Source organism: Bos javanicus, chromosome 8, assembly GCF_032452875.1.
Source record: "Bos javanicus breed banteng chromosome 8, ARS-OSU_banteng_1.0, whole genome shotgun sequence".
NCBI classification, from domain to species: Eukaryota; Metazoa; Chordata; class Mammalia; order Artiodactyla; family Bovidae; genus Bos; species Bos javanicus.
Genome location: NC_083875.1, coordinates 91,424,772 through 91,448,098, shown reverse-complemented (window position 1 = coordinate 91,448,098; position 23,327 = coordinate 91,424,772). Strand labels below are relative to the sequence as shown.

General features: G+C 39.4%; 1 protein-coding gene across 6 annotated transcripts in view; it reads right to left on the bottom strand.

Moving 5' to 3' along the window:
- The window catches only part of PLPPR1 (phospholipid phosphatase related 1), a 611,864-nt gene that overhangs the window by 269,371 nt on the left and 319,166 nt on the right, over positions 1-23,327 (bottom strand). The window lies entirely within an intron of this gene.

Here is a 23,327-nt window from a genome sequence, read left to right as displayed (position 1 = left end):
CCCCAAAATGGAATGGTTAAATCAGAGTTTGAAACCACAGAATCTAAATATGTAAAACATACTATTCCTATCATCTAGCAATGTATTTGTTGCTTTTTATGTTTAAATCTTAAACACAAAGTCTATCAAAAGGCTTCTTCTTCCAAAAAACTCAGGGCTACCAATATTAAAGAAATTTAAGCCTCCATGAGACCTCAGAAGTGCTAAACTGAAATAAATCCAGGTATCAGTGATTCAAATTTACACATTATCTGAAAAAATATATATGTATATTTAAATTATCTTCTTTCAGAGAACATCTGTCAGCTTGAAGGGAGTTTTGTTATATTGTGGTAAAATTTCAATGTGGTCTTTGAGATATACTTGAAATCCTCAAGTTTTATGGCAGAAACTACACACAACACACACACATCAAACCTTGTCATAACTATGAGTATTCCAGAAATACTGGAAAGAGGCAGAATTTGATTGACAGCTAGGAACTGTGTACATGAACAATTTTGGGGTTTTACTCACTCTAGCTTTGACCCATGAAATTACATGGACCCAAAGGACAAATATGCAGCTGTTATAAACATTCAAAGTGATTCCCAAATGACATGACAGTTCTTATCTCTCCTGACGAATCTAGACTGAAGTCAGCCATGTGGTAACTCTTGATCTTCTCACTTGAAAATTTTATTCAGATGTGAGAGGAGCTATCATCCAATCATTTAGGAGGATATTATCATCCTCAAGTAGCTCAAACGGATTTCTAAAGACAATGACCAATCATTGGTTCATCCAATCCACAAACGTTAATGTCTTCACTGTGTACCAGTTATGATAAATATGACATTATCCTTACCCTTGAGAACAGAACGATCTCGAAGACAATGCAATATATGTTTGGGGAACACAGACAAGGGACAATTAATTCTACCTGAATGACCTCAGGTTTCAGTAGTCAAATGAATTCATCTTAACATGAATTCTCATATTTTGCTTGGAGTATGTTCCCACAGGGACCCCAGTCTTGGGGAAACCCTTCCCTTAATATTTCTAAGAGCCTCTAGGGGGCATTGCATGTCATCTTTCCATTCTCCACCGGCCCTCTATGTCCACTGGTTATCACAGCCTCCCTTAGGCTCTGTCATTGATAGGCAAGGGCACATCACTGTTTCTGTGACACTGAGTGGAGGAGGTTCCACTCTCACATGCAGCGCCATACTCTGTGGTCCAGTCATCTAAGCAACTTAAAGTTTCTGTCCATGGTCTCTTTCTCCACTGAGCTCATTCTCAGTGCCAGTGACCATAACTGACACCCACTGCCTTGACCTTCTACCCATTTCCTTATATTTTATTTGTATTCAAGATACATGTATTCTGCCACTTGCTCTTTTCCACTACTAATAATGGAAGTGTACTTCTGTTTTAATGCAGTGTACCGACAGATGAACAGTAGGCCATGTCCTTTAATGCTCTTTGCATCCCTCTGTATGAATACACCGCTTATTCTCCAAAGTTAGTGCCCAGCTACTCCCTCTGAGAGCACCAGTTCTCCCACAACCCTGCCAACCCTAAAAATGATCAATTTGGCTTCTATCAATCTGATAGGTGAAAAATGGAATGTCATTATTTACTCCCTGATGAGTAGAGAGGTTGGACTATACTGGACACATCTTATCTGTGTCCTTCATCTCTCAACCTTGCTTGCTTACCAGGTTCTCGGTCACTCATTCTGCTTCTGCTGTAGCAGAAGCAAAGGGACCTCACACATCCAGTTGCTGTTGTTGTTTAGTCGCTAAGTCGTGTCCAACTTTTGTGTGACTCCATCGACTGTGGCCCACCAGGCTCCTCTGTCCATGGGATTTCCCAGGCAAAAATACTGAAATGGATAGCCATTCCCTTCTCCAAGCAATCATCCTGACCCAGGGATCAAACTCAGGTCTCCTGCATTGCAGATGAATTCTCTACTGGATTTGTGATTTTAGAACTGGAAAGTGATTCTGTTCCCCAATTATATATATTCTCAGTGCCTGAAATACCACTGATACAATCCTATCGCTTTGAATTTAACTTGTTTATAAATGTTCTGGCACAATAAGCTCTAATGTGGTTGTGAGGATTAGATAAGAAGAATGCAGTGTGGGATTTAGACTCTAGGAATGTTAGGGGCTCCAGGAGGTAGAAGAGGGTTTCAGAAGGTTTAAAGAGCAAGACATCAGCGATAGAGTTCATCTACTTCATTATTTTTATTTAGGATAACACGTTCTAAACTCATAAGAGAAATCATTCCTTTGCACAAGTTAGTATATCTATTACAATCACACAAAAAGGTACACACACACAAACACACCTGTGTGAATTACTGCAAATCCAAAAGAAGAACTCAAAATAATTAATTGTGTCAACTGTTTAAAATGTGACCTGTGCTTCATAATCAAGATGTCTGGCTGAGCTGTTCTTTAAATCAGGTGTCAGAAACATATCTTGCAGCCAAAATCTTCAATTACTGAAGAACTGCCCCAGAAAAAAATTGTAACCTGTGCTACAAGTTATATCTTCATCAAAATGCTACCTTAAAAAAGATGTCTTAATTGAAAGTTAATGGGATAAAGAGCTCAAAAGCATACTTTGCACTGGCTAGAAATCTGCTTCTGGTTTCACTGAAGACTCAAGATCCAAGAATGGCAAAATGAGATCATGGAGTTATAAATATGAGGGCACAGAGTAACACTAGTTTTTTAAGTGGATACTTGAATGTGTCCATTCAAAGGCATGCAGGCTTAATCAGGGTATTGCCTACTTTGGGAAGTTCCTATATTACTCCCAACATTTGGGGAGCTTCTTCTACTGTCCTCTGTATCTCTTCAATGGTAACACTGAGACACTGGGCTTGGTTTTGAGAAAGAGCCAAAAGCAGGTCCGAGCCTGGTTTGGTAAATCAGATGAGGTTATGGGATGGAGAATCATCACTTTTTGGTAGTGAAGGGAGGTTGGTTATAAATTGATGAAAATGACTTTCCCACACTCTATAAACTGACTCTGGGGGAAATTAACCCAGGGGAATTTTCAAAATGTTTTAAGAAATGACAGTGTTATTAGAATAAATATAATAAACTCTAAAGCGACAACTTTACAGAGAACACACAGTAAGACATGTGAAGTCCCTCCAAGTTTCCTGTAGAGTGGAGCACTTGTATTCAGTACATAATTTTAATGCAGTTTAAATAAAATGTGATAAGGATGACCTAAATTCTTATACATTTTAAATCTCATTACTTTATAGTTATACTGCATATCCCCTCCATGTAATTGGAGGAAACATGCACATTGAATTCAAAAGTCTTCTGCAGAAAGGTGGCTGATGAATTACCAGATCTTTAATTCATAAATTTAACTTGTTACACTCATTTGGTTTATTGTGTGTAATACACACAAACCCCAAATGAGTCACACAAACTATTTTTTACTCATAAAAACATGCCAAAACCTTCTCAGAGAGTTGCTTTTGTCTCTTTTTAGAGTGCTCATTCTTCAGTGTGTATAAACAAGCAAATGCTTTGATATTCAAATTAATGAAAGCAGTGGAAATGAGAAATGAATCCATCTGAAAATCATATGCTTCCATTTGATGCATATTAATGAAATGCTCACACACAAAAAAGTTGAGAAGCTATCTAGCTCACATGCAATGAAAAACTCCCTTGCAGGTAAAACAAAATGATTATTTTACAGTTAATCATAACATCTAGATTTTAGTTCTGCCAGTCGCAGAACAGCAAATGGCTAGAAGCATGGACTTTGAGGTCAGGGAGAAACAGATTTAAACTCTGACGCAGCTGTTTGTTAGCTGTGCAAATTTGAGCAAGTTAATTAAGGTCTTTTGAGCCTTACTTTATTCATCAATAATATGGAAATAATAGCAATACTCATTTCACAAAGTAATTTTAAGAAGTAAATAAAAGACTGCATGTAACTTTCTTAACATAGTACCTGAGACTGAATTCGTTTTTAATAGGATTATATTGAGTAACTGCTTTTTTCTGTGCATCAGTTTTCTCTCCTATAAAATAGAACCTTGCCTAATTAATCAGTAAGAAATAGATGATGTAGAAAATTAAAGGAAAATTTCACTGTTATGCAATGTAGATATTGCGAAATACAAAATGCTATTTTGCCTGCATTACAAAGAACAATAAAATGCCTTATTTCTCATGCCAGTATAGACTGAACAACTATTTGCATCTCCTCTGGTAGCAATAGGTGTTTGGTAATTTCAACTTAAGGTGGCTGAGTTTTGCCAGGCTGCCTCAACAGATGGTATCCTGGTTGGTAGACTAAATCAAATTTCAGCAGTTCCTATCCTGACTACTCAGGGGGAACTGCAAGCAATGCCACCAGCCACACCCTCAGAGTCTCACTCAAGTATGCCTGGTGGTCCCCACAAAATATTGCGTGTGTGCTCACCATGCCTCTTTTAGCTCCTGTCATCATGTGGCACATGGATTCTCTCTCTCCTACCCAGCTCTCCTGCAACAGCTAGGCTGGTGAGGAGAGGGGAAGCCAACACAAACAATCAGTGGTCAGAAGGGAGTCCAGAGCCTACCTATGCTGGATGTCAACACAAACTCATCCCTTTAGCTCAGATGGTAAAGAATCTGCCTGCAATGCAGGAGACCCAGGTTCAGTCCCAGGGCCACGAAGATCCTCTGGAGAAGGGAATGACAAACCACTCCAATATTCTTGCCTGGAGAATCCCATGGACAGAGGACTCCACAGTCCATTGGGTCACAAAGAGTCAGACAGGATTGAGCGACCCTTGCTGGAGAGACCCCCAAAAAGTTTTCACCAACGCCTGAGCCAATTCCTGGCAGCTCTGTGCACCGTGAAGGAATTCTGAAATTGCTTTCTTTCCCAGGGTGTTATGAAGAAAAGAGAGGTGGGTTGCCTCTACTCTTGTATCCCCAAACCTATCTTTTCTTTATCATTCTTCACCTGGACTCAGCTTGGAGGAGTAAGGAATAAAGACCTGTCCTCAGTAGTGCTCCTCTTGTTTTCCTCCACCTCTCCTCTTCACAAAACATGTGGGGAATAGAAAACAAAAGTGCTGAGAAAGTAAGAAACAGTGCCTGTCATCTCTCCCCCGTCCAGGGCCTGGGCATTCTGGCTAGTGGAAGAGAGGATTGTCACCTTGGAGATGTGAAGTGGGTCAGGCTTTTGTACTGTAATACATGGGTTATTATTCCTCTGCAGTGTCTTTTTAATGTATCCGGAATCTTTCTTCTTTTCCGTATTCTAGCTAAATAAGTCTGCTGCTTCTCTTTTCCTCCGTTAACTGAGCAAGAGTGCATATGGCCCAAAGGAAAACAAAGAGGGAACTCGAGATCTGGGACCTTTAAATTTCTTTCTAAATGCCCTGACAAGTAACCAGAGAGGAAAAGGAAGAAAGGATTAAACTGGATATTTCTCTCTGGGATAATCTGAGCACAAGAGACTAAGTACAAAAGTGCTGTGACCCCGTCTGGTATGACATTTACCAGACTCTTTCTTCTTAACTGAGCCTAGAAGCAATGGTAGCCACCATCAGTGTGGCACTTCCGCAGCTGGGCAGAGTCATACAATGAAGAGCTGCATGACCTCTCAGAGACAAGACTGAGAGATCTTCAGTGACCCCAGGGCATCTGTCAAAGTAAAATTTTACCAGCCTTAGAAATCTTCAAAATCAAAAGGAGACTAGGGTACTATAAGGATCTATCATAGATCTACTTCAGATAGTCCTTAGAGTCATGTACAGAAATTGTGGCTTGTTGTTAATTTAATCCTAGTTGGGAAGTTCAGATACTTGACCTCAGAATCTGCAGATGACCTGGGAATGGCTTCAACTTGAAAGTGCCTTTGTCTTAAGACACAGAAGATGCTGTGGGTACAGCCTGGTCCAATCTAATAGAGACACATGACCCGAAAGAAGAACTATGAACAAAAGTAACCCAAGAAGTGCTTTTGAAATACCAGGATAAAGGAGAGATAGTCAACAGTCTCAAGTTACATGTTTCTGAGGAATGAGGAAACACTTTTATGGGAATATATAATCCCATGGGTCAAGTACCCAATACACACTTTCAGAGGAATTAGAAATGTTTCATCTATAAAAAATAATCCAGAGAGGGAACTGAAAGCCACTTCACCTAGCCAAAACTATCAAAATAATACCAGTGAGTAAAAGCTATAGACACAAAGATTTCAAATATTTAAAATAAAAAGTTTTAACAATTGAAAAATAGAACAGGTTACCTTTGGAGCATGTATAATAACATGATTACAAGAATAGTTTTGAGGATCAGAAATCCACGGACTTCAATCCTAATGTCTGACATGTACTAGTTGTGTTACTCAACTTTTGGGGGCCTCTGTTTTCTCATCTGAAGACTATGGGTAATAACAGTGCATACTTCCCCAGAATATTGAAGAATTAATGAGATAAAGCATATAAAGCACTTACAGAAGCTGACACTTTAAGAAGATTCGATAAATGAAAGCTATTATTGTTACTGCTTTTGTGTTAATAACTGGTGTAAAGTAGAAATTGCCAACTACAAATGGAGGACACAGATAGCTTCTACATCATATAACCACATAACGTTTGTTTCTAAGCAAATGTATATCAAGCAAATAATAACTTTTATGTTGGCAGCCCAAAAGAAAGGAAGTTAATTGTGTCCACTGGCAAGAGAATACTCAAAATGAGTAAGTCTGTTCACTAGACCTCTCTCTCCTGCCCATGTGATGTGGAACTATATAGCTCAGTACAATAAACCAGACAGATCAATAAAGTTTAAACAAGAATTCCCACATGAGGTAATGCAGGGGAAAAATCCCCATCAAATTGGATTATGACATAAAGGGTCTCTGTGTGCATGTTGAAAATACATGTAAGTGATTTTATATGACCTGAAGCAGAAGACCAATGGCTAGTGATTACATAAATAATGGAGCAGGAAGATAGCAACAATATTTAAGGCTACTCAAGACAATGAGTAAGCACAAAGGTGCCATTTGAGAGTGTCTAACCCAATTCTATAAGGAATTAGCTAATATTCTAATTTAGTTGAAACACTTGACAAAACTGCTTTCAGAAAGACAAACACAACCATCTCAACTGGAGAATTAAAGGTAACCCCATCTGGGATGAAATAAGAACTTCTAACTCTATTATTTGGTTTCCGAAGATTGTCTTTTATTAGATAGGTATCAAAAGGATGCTTCCTGGATGAGCATAGGAGAGGAAGGACTAATAAATTTAGATCTTTTCATTGTTAGCATAAAAACTCAAAAGCAAACTAATGATAAGATGATCTTGTAACAGAATGCAGATCCTTCAAGCAAAATTGCACTTGACCATATTCAGAGTGTGAAAAGCCTCATTCCAATAATAACCTCTTTATCCAATTGTTGGTTCTAACTAAAAGGAACTCCCAATCCTAGACTGCACTGATGAGCTCAGGTTAAGCAGTCCACAAGGAGCATTTGCTTATGAAATGGCTATGCTGTTACCAGGAAGCAGAGAAGCAAGTGCTCCCACCACAGACCATCTCACCTTTAGACTCACAGCAGGGCCAGGGTATCTCCCTACCAGGTTCCTGCTGTTTCAGCTCCTAATGGCCTTCCTCAGTGCCCATTCTGTCTGCTTCACTTTGAGCTGACATAGCAAATGTGCACGAAGAGGTCTGCAGCATAGCAGAAGTCAGAGAGTTGAAACAAAGAAGGCTCCTGATATTTATTTATATACTTGTCTGAAATTCTCTCCATCCACTGATGGTCAAGGATTTCAGTGGCTGGCACCAGGGAAAGGCATTGGAAGAAATGAATTTTCAATATGCTCGGAGATCACAGGGCACTGGATAATAAGCAGCAAGTCTTTGTGAAGAACAAATCCTGTCTAAAAGAGGGCTACTGGGTTTCTACAAAGCACAGGTGAAGACAGGTAGGAATATTACCCCTGGACTCCAGCAAACTGAAACCATTGTCGATTCTGTTCCAATTGTCTATGTCATCAGCACACTTCAGAGTGCTATTGGGACTATTTTCTAAGAGGTCAAAGGTTATGTCCAGAGAAATGAATGCATAAAAAGGGATTCCAGAAATTACCTTGTGAAGTTGAAGATTTGGTGAAAGCCAAGTAATATAAATCAGGCTACTAGGAGGATTAACTTTCGTCAGGAAATTTTGATTCAACATGGATGAGAACATTGAAACTAATGATTATTTTTTGCATTGAAACATAATGTAAATAGGATTTGATACTTCCTTTTCTAGAGATTATCTGAAGTAGCAGAAGCTGTCATATGTTTCTGGTTTCTTCTAGAATGAAATTCTGTCTTCTTGGTCGGATACACAAGGGCATTTACAGCCAAGTCCCTCGTGACCCTTTAAGCTGCATCTTTTCACTACAACTTCCAGGTCTTTTACCCCAGCCAGATATAAGTACTTCTTTTGTATTCATTGATTCACTTATTGATTCATACACTCATTCATTTATTCAATATACACAGAGAATCTCATTTATTTACCTAAACAAGCTTGTAAGATGGGTAGAGTGTTATCATTTCGCTGACAGCAGGGATGTGGCTGCTCTGCTACATCAGCTTAATTGCAGAAGGACATGGAGATTCCACAAAGTACATACAAAATTCAAGGGATTTTTGTTGTGGAATTGACTTGGTCTGATTTTTACTTTGGAAAGATAACTCTAGGGGCATTAGAGTGGGTTGGGTGTGGTAGGGGAAGTGACAGTGGACACAAAGGATATTGTAATAATCCAAGAAAGGAAAATAACCACACCATAAATTAATCCTATGATCATGGGGAAACATGGGGTCAATTTGAAAGACATTTAGGGGGTAAAGTAATGGAGGGCTAGATGATTGATCAAAAAGTCAGGGAAGTGAGGGACAGGGAAGTTCTGAGAGGAGAAGTAGGTCAAGTGACTGGATAATAGTGATGCCATGAACTGAAAAGGGCAGTGTAGGAAAAGCAGGTTTTCCTGGGAGAAAATAAATCCTTTCATGCCTTCTAGTTTAAGTACCATGTGACATCCAAGCTGAGATGCCATCAGGCTGTTTAACACATGAATCTGGGCTCATCTGAGGGGAAACATCAAAAATGAATTAATAGAAAGTTTTTATTTTGTTCTGTTTCTATCCTGCCCTTTTACTTTCATCTGAATGATCAAAGACTCTAAGTGCTAATATGTTTTTAACACCAACTTATACGTATTTGTGAGATAATAAAACACCAACAACTGTTGGGTGAGTCAGTTGGTACAGTCTTCTTGGCGGGGGAGCTGCTGAGCAGAATGAGTCTCAGTTAACAGTGTATGCACCCACGTAGTAGATTTATTTCGAAGCCATAAGGGTTTGCAACTCCTCCCATCATGGAGCAGAATCTACCCCTAGAAGCTTGAATTGGCCACAGAACTTGTTTTGGCCAATGGGACGTTAGAGAACGTGATCCAGACAAGGACTGAAAAGTACTTTCAGTGCCACATTGGAGTCTGCCCTATCACTGCTGGGAGCCTCCCACCACCATGCAAACAAGCTCAAGCCAGTTTCCTACAGGAAGAATGACAATGTTGAGAGAAGCCCCAGCCACCAAGTCACCTCACCCATCTCAGCTCTGCCACTACTGACAACTGGGCTCTGGTCAGTCATTGTTGTTCAAGGCTGTCCTGTGCACAGTAAGAAATTCTAGCCTCTATCCACCTAGATGCAATTACACCATTCCACCCCCTGTTGTATTTGCCAAAAATATTTCCAAACATTGCTAAATGTCCTCTGGGGGGCAAAGTCACCACCCTTTGACTAGACTAACCACCACTTGTCTAGACTATACTAATCATCATATGGATATATTCAAGATACAGGTTTTTTTTTTTATATAAAAACAGCAAGCAACATTTATTATATGCTTATATATTATGTCATATGTACTGGGTAAATATTTTACATGGATTATGTCATTTAATCCTCCCCATAGGCATAAGAAGTGGATATTATTAATAATTGTCTTTTACAGTTTAAGCAATTTAAGTAAAGAAAGATTAAATATTATCCCCAAGTTCACCCAGGTAGTAAGTAATGAACCAGGGATTTCACTCAGGCAGTCTCTTCCTGGTATGACTGCTTAACAACCATTTGGAGCCAAGCCATTCAATTCTGACTTTTCATTAGATAGTAAAACAGGTTATAAAAGAATATGTATACTGTGATACTGTTTTACTTTTTAGAATAAGGAGTACTGTAAGTAAGCATAAAGAAAGGACATACACCAAAATGTGAATCATGGTTATCACCATCTGGGTGCTACTTTTACTCTTTCTGTAACTCTAAATTAAAAAATAAACATCTACCACTCTTTAAGAAGGTGCACAGTGAATGGAAAAGACTAACACGTGTACATAATAACTTTAAAGCAAGAACCAAAAGGACTTCCCTGATGGTCCGGTGTTTAAGAATTCATCTTCCAATGCAGGGGACGCAGGTTCTATATCTGTTCAGGGAACTAAGATCCCCATGGGATGCAGGGCAACTGAGCTCTCTGGCTGCAACGACTGATCCCAGGTGCCAAAACTAGAGAGTCCATGTGCTACAAACTATAGAACCCACACACTCTGGAGTTCACACATCACAACTAGAGAGAAGCCTGCGTGCCAGAACAGAGAGACCATGTGCCAAAACAAAAGATCCCGCATGCCTCAACTAAGACCCAACACAGCCACACAAATAAAAATAAATAAATGCACACACTTAAAAGAAAAAAGAAAAAACAGGGGAACAACAACAAAAGAACAAAAATGAAATGAGAGTTTAAGAAGAGAATAAAACAAGAATGTTAGTACGGAATGATTGTTTCTGATTGGTAGCATCTGAGAAGCTTCAAGAAGATTTTAGAAAGTTCTACATGAGAGGGGCATATGAGACAAAAGGTTGAACACATGGAGAAGGAATGTGTAGGGTATGCTTGTGGAAATGCAGGAAGTCTTATGCAGTTTGAGCAGGCAGGAGAGAAGCTGAGGAAGAAGTTTGGGGCCTAACACTGAAGGATACTGAGTTCCAGAACGAAGGGGCTGGATTTCATGATGAGCTACTAAAAACAGTTGAGGAATGGGGTGACATGACTAGAGATGAATTATATATACAACAGATCAGACGTGAGTACTTACAATGAATTAGAGGGAGCAGAGATAAGAGGCCAATTAAGATATGAGTGAAAAAGTATACACAAAAATAATGACAGCTCTAATTAGGACAACAGCAAAAACAGAAACAAGGCAAGGAGCACTATGTAAAGCAGAGAAAGGAAGTTCATCAACATCAGCACTTAAGGGAAGACAAGAGTAAGATAAGCTAGAAAAGCAGGCTGAAAATAAGAAACCACAGAGACAAAAGGACAAACCAGGAAAGGACAGGAAAGGAAGCCATGGGAGGAGACAAAGTAAATTCACAGTGACAGTAAGGTTTGAGTGAAACCGGCTGACAAAGAGAAGGCTTAAGAGTCCAGGAAAGTGGTAACAGATGGATGGATAAACGCAGACAGTAGATGAAAGGTTGAGGCTGTGGTCACACAGGTGTTTCAGAATTTCACATTTTAGAAGTGCAATTGGTCTAATTTGTTGAGACTCAATCAATATGGCCATTAATAAGCATCAGTTTGGACCAATTTTGAATCATAATGTTCTTATTGATTTACTACTACCAATAGAGAAACAAGATCCTCTGCGTGTTCTCTGTTCATTCTGAGGTCCTCCTCTACCCCACTCCACCAAACTTCAAACTATTCTCACAGCACCCTCCATCTCTGATATTACCCCTTCACATTCCTTTTCTCTTGAATCTTCCAGAAAACCAGCACCTACTGAATTGGAATATCTTCCTCACATATCAGGATATCAAAAATGAGACCCAAGTCTTACTTGGAGAGTTCAAATACATGTAGTTTTCATTGCTTTTCTGTCTTAAAAATTCATGACTTGACTGTGTTTAAAATACAACCTGATCTGTGACTTTCTTCCACCTTTCTTCCACCTTGCAGAGTAGACATAAATCTCTCAGGATATAAGTCTTTTGCCAAAAAAGACATTGAAAAGGATTCAAATCAACTTGGAAATCATGAAATTTCTGGAATTTCCTGAAATCTTTCTTTTTTTTGCTTTGTTATACATTTTAACCAAAGTATGCAAAATTTCCAATAAATAGAAGCAGTATTACGACTAGTAGTAGTCATAGTAACAGTAGTTGTTAGTAGTAGTAGTAGCTGCAGTAGTGTAGTAGTAATAACAGTGGTGGTGGTGGCGGCAGTAGTTATAGTAGTAGTAATATTAGTAATAATTACTATAATGCTGTTGTAATAGTTACTATAGTATTTATTGTAGTAGTTACTATATTTGTTATGGTAGTAGTTACTTTTAATATTTATTGTAGTAATTACTATAATATTTATTCTGAGTTTATCATGAATTTACCAAGTTACCAATTTATTGCAAATACTTAAAATTACTGTCCAAGACATGTGTATGACTTTTGCTTTATAAACAATATAGTTGAGGTTCATAGAGGTTAAATGAACTATGCAAGATCATACAGTGAGCAATGGAGGGAGGACTCAGCCCTGGTCTCTCTGGCTCTCTGTTCCAGATGAATATTGCTTACATTTGGAGGACTTATCTGATTCTGTTTTAATAATGTCATTTTCTTTCAAGGTAACTGTGTTTTCATAGCTGTAAAACAGTTGATTTCCATTTCAGATCAGTCGCTCAGTCATGTCCGACTCTGTGACCCCATGAATCGCAGCACGCCAGGCCTCCCTGTCCATCACCAACTCCCGGAGTTCACTCAGACTCACGTCCATCGAGTCAGTGATGCCATCCAGCCATCTCATCCTCTGTCGTCCCCTTCTCCTCCTGCCCCCAATCCCTCCCAGAATCAGAGTCTTTTCCAATGAGTCAACTCTTTGCATGAGGTGGCCAAAGTACTGGAGTTTCAACTTTAGCATCATTCCTTCCAAAGAAATCCCAGGGCTGATCTCCTTTAGAATGGACTGGTTGGATCTCCTTGCAGTCCAAGGGACTCTCAAGAGTCTTCTCCAACACCACAGTTCAAAAGCATCAATTCTTCGGCGCTCAGCCTTCTTCACAGTCCAGCTCTCACATCCATACATGACCACAGGAAAAACCATAGCCTTGACTAGATGAACCTTTGTTGGCAAAGTAATGTCTCTGCTTTTGTTTTTTGTTTTTTTTTAATTTTTAAACTTTACACTATTGTATTGGTTTTATTTTATTTTATTTATTTATTTTTTTATTGTATTGGTTTTAAGAAGCTCTTACTTTGGTTGTTTGGGTGTGATAAACTCAAAGGCAAACTGATCTCACTATCTTGTTTCTTAAAATAATCAAGACTCTTACGAGAAGCATCACTTTTTAACATATATACATGTGTGCTATGCTAAGTCTCTTCAGTCCTGTCTGACTCTTTGTGACCCTATGGACTATAGCCTGCCAGGTTCCTCTGTCTATGGGATTCTCCAGGCAAGAATACTGGAATGGGCTGCCATTTCCTTCCCCAGGGGATATTCCAAAGCCAGGTATCAAACCATGTCTCTTATATCTTAATCAAGACTCTTATTAGAAGCATCACTTTGTAATATATATACATAAATATGTACATATACACATATGGTTATTTTTTAATACAAAAATTGGGGTTTATATTAATAATAACCCATTACTTGAGAAAAAGTACACCATGGTCATTAAGATTTCCCACTTTGGAGCCAACCCACTAGAGTTTAAATCTTAGGTGTATCACTAAGTGTTTATGTGTCTTAGAAGTCCTTTAGCCTCTCTCTGTTTTATTTTCTCAACTGTAAATGGATACCATGACATTTGAATGAAATAACACGTGCAACCCAGAACAGTAACTTGCATATGGTAAACAATATATATGTTTTAGCTAATATTAATAATTTTTTTCTTCCACTTGCAAAAGGATAAAGGATATCACTCCAGGCGAATAAACATAAAACCACATTTTTCAAAGAGGCAAAATGGCATATTCCAATATGTTTAGTGTTTCATAATTTATTCAAGGCCCCACTGATAAGTATTCAGATGTGTTTCCATATTTTATCTACTAAATGCTATATTTTTGCACATACATAGCCTTAAAAATGCATGCCCTTGTCTCCTTAGGATATCTTCTCCAAAGTCAGTGACAAGGAGTGTGCATTTTCAGTCTTGAGAATATTTACCAATTAAGTTCTAAAACTGTTGTAGTCATTCACACAACCATCAGCAGTGTACAAAGTGTTTTCACATACACACACACACACACACACACACATATACATACATACATACACGTGGCACCACTGAATAAAAACAATATTTAAAAATTTTATCAGTCTGATGGCTTCAAAATTGTATCTTGTCTTGATTTTTACTTGCTTTTCCTCATCAACTAGTGAAACTGAACTTCCCTTGATATAGTTATTGGCCATTTGAATTGTGTCTTTTAGGATTTTCTTCTTTGTACCCTTTGCTCGTTTTACTATCGTCTATTTCTTATCATTTTGCCGTGCTCTTTATCTGTATGCTTATCATCCACTGTATGCCATATGTACTACTAGGATTTTCCTGTCTTTCAAGGTATTATCATCCAAGTACTAAAGAAGAGTGACTCTTTAGACAGTGGTTCTGAATCAAAATCTTTCCTGGCCTCTGAGGATTTGTGGCTCCTGAAGTACAAGCATTCAATGCAACTGCATTAAGAGATATGCATACTTCCTATCATAAAATCAATGCTTCTAAGAACCTCCCTGAAGTGAGATAGCACCACATCATCTTCATTCTTTAAGAAGTATAAACCTTTTTCTGAAAAGGGATACCTGGTTCATTCCTTGTCTCATCATGAGCCCAATTACTCCAGGACAGCCTTGCATCCCAAAGCACTGTGTTCTCCAATGCTTTATAGGAATATAGCAGACTCAGTAAGGAGTGTGTACCCCAAAGGTTCTAGGATCCCTGTAGTTTTCCATTAGCTTAGGGTAGGCCTGGTGTGTCTTACCTCAGACACTCACTAGATCAAGGACCATGCTATCTCATGTCTACTTACTTTGTCTTTTCAATGAAATGGTAAGCTGTCATTTTTCACTTTGCTTTTCAGGAGCCCTGATGTTTTCTTGGACACAGAACAAGGCTATTTGGCACTTCTCCCTCTGAGTAATGATCTATTTCTGGACCTGTTTCTCTGGCCCATTTCTCCCGACACAGTTCTCGAGAAACAGAAAAAGAACGAGCGAAACTGGGCCAAATGGCTTCCCGAGCAAGAAAATGGCAAAGAAGATGAAGGGGCAGCTGATTCACTCAGTCAGTCAACAGATATTAACTAAGTCTCCTCCATGGAACAGCCTGGGTGCCCACCTACCAAGACTCACCTAAGCTTCAGGAAAGATTCACTTCCTAAAGATCTTAGTAACATCTTAGTCAAAATCAGGAGCCTTAGAAAAAGAAACACACAGGAGTCATTAAAAGTAGTGAGAAGAAAAACAAGTGGCAGGGCTGCTCCAAAATAGTACAATCTTCAAGACAAACCACAGTGCAAATGTATTTGGAGACAGAATTAGCATACAGCATGACCAAGGTAAAGCATTCACCTGCAATGCAGGAGACATGGGTTTGATTCCTGGGTCTGGTAGACCCCACTGGAGTAGGAAGTGGCAACCCACTCCAGTATTCTTGCCTGGAAATCCCAAGGACAGAGGAACCTGGCAGGATACAGCCCATGGGGTTGCAAAGAGTCAGACACGACTGGGAGCAGGCACATGCATGACCATTATAAACATATATTTTTTAAAAGCACAAGTGCTAGACATGGAATTGTGAGGAAATCCCATGATTCAGACTTGAGAGCAGCTTCGTGTTGGCTACAATCTACAAGGGCGATTAAAAAAGAACAGAGAGTGAAACTGAAGTTGATACCATCATAGGAGTAAGTGGAGACTGATAAGCTTGATGAAGGACAGGAAAGGTGTGCTTCTGATACAAACCACGGAATGGACCCCATGGATAGGCAGAGCAGGATGGAAGACAAATATCCACACACTGCCCAAAAGACAACTTGATCAGCCCAGTGCTCAGATACATGCTTAGCCTTCTCTTTGTGATGTCATTTCTCAAAGAACTGGAGGAGCTCATTAAGTGGACTCTGTAGTGTATTCTGATCAACAGTGATGCACAGCAAGGGAAATAGCCTCAAAAGAGGAACATGAGAGTTTACCATCACCAAGGAATACTATTTTAAGGATCCCAAAGAAGACAGGAGCAGAATCCTTTAATCTGAAACTCTAGAAATGGTTTAAAGGACTAGGTATACATATGTGAGAGAAGAGGAGTCTCAAGAGTAAGGATATGACTAAGAAAACTATAAATGATTTTTCTTGGGAAAGAAAGGTGAGTTATCACCATCTAGAGAGACACCAGGGTGACTACCCAAGTTTTTAAGAAACTCCGTTTTGAAGATCATATATGAAAAGGGATGCATATGTAAGGTAAACCCATTAAAATAAAATAATTACAAGGATTTGTAAGAAAGTAACAGCAAGGATAAACTAAGGGAACTAAGGGTTAAAAAATTAGGGAAGAAAATGGGGGTGGGGTATTGGCTTTGGTAAGAATAAGAGAGGGCTTCCCAGGTGGCGCAGTGGTAAAGAATTTGCCTACCAATGCAGGAGATCAATGCAGGAGACACAGGTTTGATCCCTGGGTTGGGAAGATCCCCTGGAGGAGTAAATGACAACCCATTCCAGCATTCTTGCCTGAAAAAATTCCATGGACAGAGGAGCCTGGTTGGCTACAGTCCATGGGTTCGCAAAGAGTAGGGCACGACTGAGCAACTGAGCACACAAGAATAAGAGAGTTGAGAAATGTGGGCGGATAATAGAAAAGACAAAAAATGGAACTCGGTTCTTCTGCTGCCCTGGGTGGGGGTAGGCACTTCAAAGTTGTCTGGGGGAGGACTGGGAGTCATATGTTAGGAATCAGCAGCATGGGGTTGTATAACACAGGCAAGGAAGTAGATAGAAGGAAATGTGTGAAAAGCAGCAGAGAAAAGGGGCAGAGGACCAGGAAAAGGTCAAAGGAGGAACTTTCCTGGGTGAAGTCCATATGGAGCAACTGATTAGGTGAAGTCTGTGTAGCAGGGCGTCAATGCTGTGCATTTATAAACACCAACATGCTTAAGAATGTATATGTTGGTATTGTAGGAGTAAACCAGCATTGCAAGAGCTGTAATTCTTCATTCATTTTTAACTTGTCAGAATCTGATGGGTGCTGCTGCTATTTGTCCAAGAATATGGATGAGAAGGCAATTGACATTTATTGAGGATGAACAATATGCCAGAAGATTTACAGACAGCTCAGATACTCCTTATGGTAATCATATGAAGTAGGTATTATTAGACCATTTTTAGATGAGGAAATTGAAGGTCCAGGAAGTTAAATATTTTGCCCATTTCAAAGTCAGAAAAGCAGAACTGAAAATCATCTGCTGGACCCCAGATTCCATGCTCCACTCATTACTATACTATGTCTCTGGGGCGGTACAAGGATACCATACTTTTTAAGAATCAAGTGGCACAATCACTTACCACATACACAGCTTTGGGGCAAGTTTTTATCTGATCCTATCTTGCTAAAATATGCTTCTTAAGAACATCATTTGGAATTTCTAACCCAGCATATTTTTCAGCTCATCCTTTCTCTTCTAACTAAGTTGCTCCATTTGACAATAGCTTCCAGGTCTCAGCTCAGGATAATCCTATTCACTCACAACTCTTTTGGTTCACTTATTCACTTACTCTTCTATTCATTCACCCATTCATCAAATATGTACTGTGTACTCAAACATGTCTACTTACGAAAGAAAAGGACAGTGTTAAGTTTCAGCTGCTGCCAGTCATCAAAACCTCGATCAGCCTGTCCAGGTCTTACCTATTCACCCAACTGAATCTTCCTGGTGATTTTCATCAAAACGATTTTGGTTTCTCCAGCTCCATAAGGCCACACGACCCTTTGTTATTGAACCTGATTCTTTCAAATCACACAGCCTTATCTAGCAAAGCTTCTGCTTCACATCTTAGGTTCATGTGAAATAGCCAATCCCTTCTGGATCAGCTCAGACCCACTTTTCCCTTATCCTCTCCATTTTTCTTTTCTGCAAGTAGCCTCTCCCTCTAGTCATCTCCTTTTTTAAAATCAAGGATGAGAACCTTTTCAACTCCTCTGGATAATCTCAGACACACTGCATTTTAAAATGGGGACATAGTAAACATAAAGCTTAATAGTTTTACGGAAGCAATTTGGGGCTAAACTAGGTGAAGTGATTCCCTGTATGAATGCCAAATGTGTACTCTGTTTACAATAAAACACTTCTGAGTCATACCAAAGAGAAACACATCTGATCTTAGGATGATTTATATCCTCAGCCAGCACATGTATTTCCATCTGATTCATACTACCTGCTTTGATTTTCAATTGCCAAATGAATAGGAAAAATTGAGCCCTGCATCCTGGGAAGAGTTACTTCATTTCCCTTCATTACCAATAAAATCATGGCTGATGGAGCTGAATTAGAAATAATGCATTCATAAATGAACACTTTTTACAAAATTTTTGAGTTTACCTTCTCATAAATTATCCCAAAACAATTCTTCATAAGTTAATGTTTGTCCTTATTTAAAGCAATTAAATCTAGAGAGATTAAGAAAACTCAGGTTACATAGCAAGTAAAGTCATGTAGTCAAGGCTAAAAACTCAGACCTTTTAATTGAAATCTCATACTTTCTGCCACATGCCACCATTTCCAAATGATTTTTACATTGCCTCGCAGGTGCTGGGGGTGGGATGGGCTGCGAAGCTGAATGGGGAAGGGAGTGGGAGTCATGCAGTGAAGACAGCAGCAAGGGCTGTCTCCAATGGGAAAGATGGTAGACAAGACAACTGAAATGGAAAGGCAGCTCTGGAGAAGAGGAGTCACAGCCTGATAAACCGTCAGAGGAGAAAGTATCCCGGGTGAAGTCCATGCAGAAGAACCGTTAAGGTGAAATTCATGTCTCATCTAAAATAATGGAATGATTATTCTTTTTAACTCACATTTTAACAATATTTAAATAACTCTGATTTATAAAATATTACCTGGGAAATTATAATTTTATAAAACTCTTTTTGGTCAAAAGTTTAATCACTGAAGTTACAACCATTTCCTAAACTCAAATCAAAAAATCATTCAGTCATTAATTCATTTTGGCTGCCTGGGTCTTCATTGTGGCATGTGGGATCTAATTCCCTGACCAGAGATCAAACTCAGGTTCCCTGCACCCAGGACTGCAGAGTCTTAGCCACTGGATGACCAGGGAAGTTCCAAGATAGAATTCTTTCGAAGGAAAAGAAAAGTTCTCATTTCTTCCTGTGGTTCTGGATGTTCAGAAACAACTTTACTTGAAAGTTGAATCTACCTTAAAGGTAACTTACCATTATTTTTAGGAGAATTCCATGGACAGAGGAGCCTGGTGGACTACAGTCCATAGGGTCACAAAGAGTCAGACACAACTGAAGTGACTTAGCACAAACACACACACAGAGTGGATCTAATACCAGGGAAACGAAAATAAGGAAAACTTTTGTTTTTCAGTTGCTAAGTCATGTCCGACTCTGTGACCTCATGAACTACAGCATACCAGGCTTCCCTGTCCTTCACTATCACCTGGAGTTTGCTCAAACTCATGTCCACTGAGTCAATGATGCCATCCAACCATCTCATCCTCTGTCATCCCCTTCTACTCCTGCCCTCAATCTTTCCCAGCATCAGGATCTTTTCCAATGAGTCAACTCTTCATACCAGGTAGACAAAGTATTGGGACTTCATTAGTCCTTCCAATGAATATTCAGAGTTGATTTCCTTCAGGATTGACTGGTTTAATCTCCTTGCTGTCCAAGGGACTCTCAGGAATCTTCTCCAGCACCACAGTTCGAAAGCATCAATTCTTTGGCACTCAGAAAAACTTGGTGAGTAGATATTTTTTGTTGTTGTTATTGAAGGATGTGATAGGCCAGAAAAAATGCCTAGACAGAAAGTAATTGGGGTGGCCCAGAATGCTTTGTGGGAGAACAATAGGAAACATAAGCCCTGGTCTCATGAATTGTCCCCTTGAATCCACTAACAACAAAGGATCTTGAATTCAAGGAAAAGGCAGAGGAACCGAGATTTATTGCAAAGGCAAGATCTGAGAGGAAAAGAGGGGAAAGATCCCCTCTTGGTGAAAAACTGGGAAATTTTTTCTGCCAGATGCTCTGTTAGAAAAGGTACCAGTGATGTGATAAATTCTGATTTATTCTCCAGTGACTCCATCTTTCTTGTAACACTAGGCAGTCAGTTCACCCAGTTCTGAATGTTTAGATTTCTCCTCTTTTCAGTTTTTTTCCTATAAATTCTATTTTCTCCATGTATAAAGGTATAGACTTTAGGTTTTTATCACTGGCCTCAAGACTGACTTGTGCTGATGACTCATACAGAAAAACATCCTGTAAGAGTGACTGCAGTCCATTCTCTTTTACAGAGTTAAACTTTCCAAGGATGTTACATTTCCTTTCGATTAGTTTTGGTGAGTTTCTTCTATATAGTTGATATTTAAGTGAGTGAAAACTTCTGCTCAAAGCAAAAGAATTATATGAAAAAAAAAAAAAATCCAACAATGGTTCTCGAAAGAAATCCACCAAGATCAAGACCTGGGTTGGAGTGTTCAGGCAAGGCTGTCACACCATTTACAGCTTCTCCAGGAGAACTCCAAGACAAATTTGGGGCAATCCTGTCCTTCACGGAGCTGCCTCTGGCTTCTGTACCCCAGACCACACAAATGAAACAAACCACGGAGAATACTTATCAGCACTGCACCCAGAACCAAATCCACTAGTCAGAAGTAACTTCACATTTAAAGATCCCAAGATAACAAGACTTCCTACACAAATGTACATTTGTTCAATAGTGGGTCACATATAGAGGTAAGAAGGTGCACATACTAAATGTTTGCAGTTTTCCAAACTCATTTTCCTGAAAGTATATGATGTGTGGTCCAGCTTGCTCATTTTGTTGGAGCATTACACAAATGACCTTCTATGTAAAATAAAGCTGGATTTCTTGGGCATCATTTAATTTCATCTTCTTCCACATGAGCTCTACCCCTTAGCCTGGCAATCTGGCCCCATGCAGCTAAAGGGAGGCAGAATTTGGTTCAATCTGTTTAATATTTCAAGTTGTCTGCAGTGAAATGATATCTTTCCTGCAGAAGTAATCTCAATGGCATGTGCTCCCCATGTCTGAAAGTCAGCGGTAGAAACTGTGATGCCTTGACCTTATTCAGAGCAATCTTCTGCGACCACCCCCAGACTTGGGCCTCACTTTGCACTAACATTCCCAGATTTGCCATTTGTGGCAAATAGCATACATGTGGGTTTCTGGGACCATCTCACATTTTTAGATGTTATTATCACTCTACTGCCTTTTAGACGGGGTGATTTCTACTGGTTTCTTAGATCCACTCTCAAGATGCTAATTATTCTTTATATTTTAATTCATTTATTCAATAAATTTTAATTAAACTTATAGAGTGTCACAGGCACTCCTGGGGATATAAAAACAGACAAAACATAGAGTATCCCTCATCTTGTAGCACTTATTCTAGTATGAGACAGCTCACTCATGTCTGACTCTTTGTGACCCTGGGGACTGCAGCCTGCCGGGCTCTTCGTCCATAGAATTTTCCAGGCAAGAGTACTGGAGTGGGTTGCCATTTTCTTCTCCAGGGTATCTTCCCGATTCAGGGATTGAACCCGGGTCTCCCGCATTGCACGCGGACACTTTACCCTCTAAGCCACCAGGGAAGCAATGCAGATAAACAAGTAAACACATACAAAAAGCAAGGTGGTGATCAATACTATCAAAGAGATATAAAGCAGAACAAAGAATTAGAGATGAATGGGCTGGGTATTCTAGACAAATCGACCAGGAAAGGCTTATTTGATGACATATGAGCAGGTGGACGAAGTAGAGAGAAAGCCTGCAAAGCAAGCATTCCAGACTTGAGCTAACAGCAAGTGCAAAGATCCTGAGATGAAAGTATGTTTAGGTGTTTGATGGGCATTAAGGTTACGTTCTCTGCCTCCGCTCTCAGGATCCTGGCCAACCACAGCTCAGATCCGATCAGCTTCTATCCTGAGTACATCTATTATGGTCACCAACATGGGGAAGGAATGGAGCCCTGGTGCTGAAAAGTAAAGGCTGGACAGCTTCTCGTCATATGGTGTGAAATGGGAGACCCAAGCACTGAGTGAGTGACTAGATTCTTGCCATCCACACCTCAGGTTCTATGAGTCTATGCAGCATTCAAACATGTCTACATCTAGATAATTTACCAGTACAACTAAGGAAAGTCAGACTTAAAACATGTAGTTAAATAATGTAGTCTTCATGTTGGGGAAAGGCATACATTTTCATCAGTCCTCAAGCATTTCCATGAAAGTAGAATAATGCAAAGAGGGCTGGCACTTTTTTTTAAGTAGGGCTTCAGTGTATGGACCAAATCCCTCCACTTTCCCACCTCTTGCTATTCTTCAGAATTCCATGGAAGGTAATATTCTGACAAAGACTTGACAACGTTAGGGAGTTACTCATATAATGAGTCAGACTTTCAGATCCTTGGTTTAAGTCTTACTTTAAAAAAAAAAAAAGATTAAAATGTTATGTGACAACCCAATAAAGCTTTATATCTAAGTGGTTCTGAAGGCTATGTCAGTTACACATCTTGTATATCATAAATAATGAAAAATAGTAGCTGCAATTTCCTTAGTCCTTATTATGTTCTAAACTATGTTCAAGCAAGCTATTTATTTATTCCTTACAAAATCTCTTTGAGGGCGTACTTTTATTATTTCCATCTCACAGATGAGAGAGCTGAGATTTAGAGAGATGAAGGGATTGGCCTTACATCACAACTTTGGTGAACGGCAGAGCTGGGACTAACATCCAGGTCCCTCTGACTTCATAGTCCAAGCTGTTAAGCCACCACGTGACCCTGCCTCCACAGCAGTGAAGGATAACTAAAGAACTCATGCCCCTATCAGGGAAAATCATCAGTTAATAAAAGGAAGAATTCATACCTTGATTAAAGTTGGCAGGTAAAATGCACTTATTTTGGAACTCATTCCTTAAAGTTCAAGATGGCAAGAAGCAAAACTA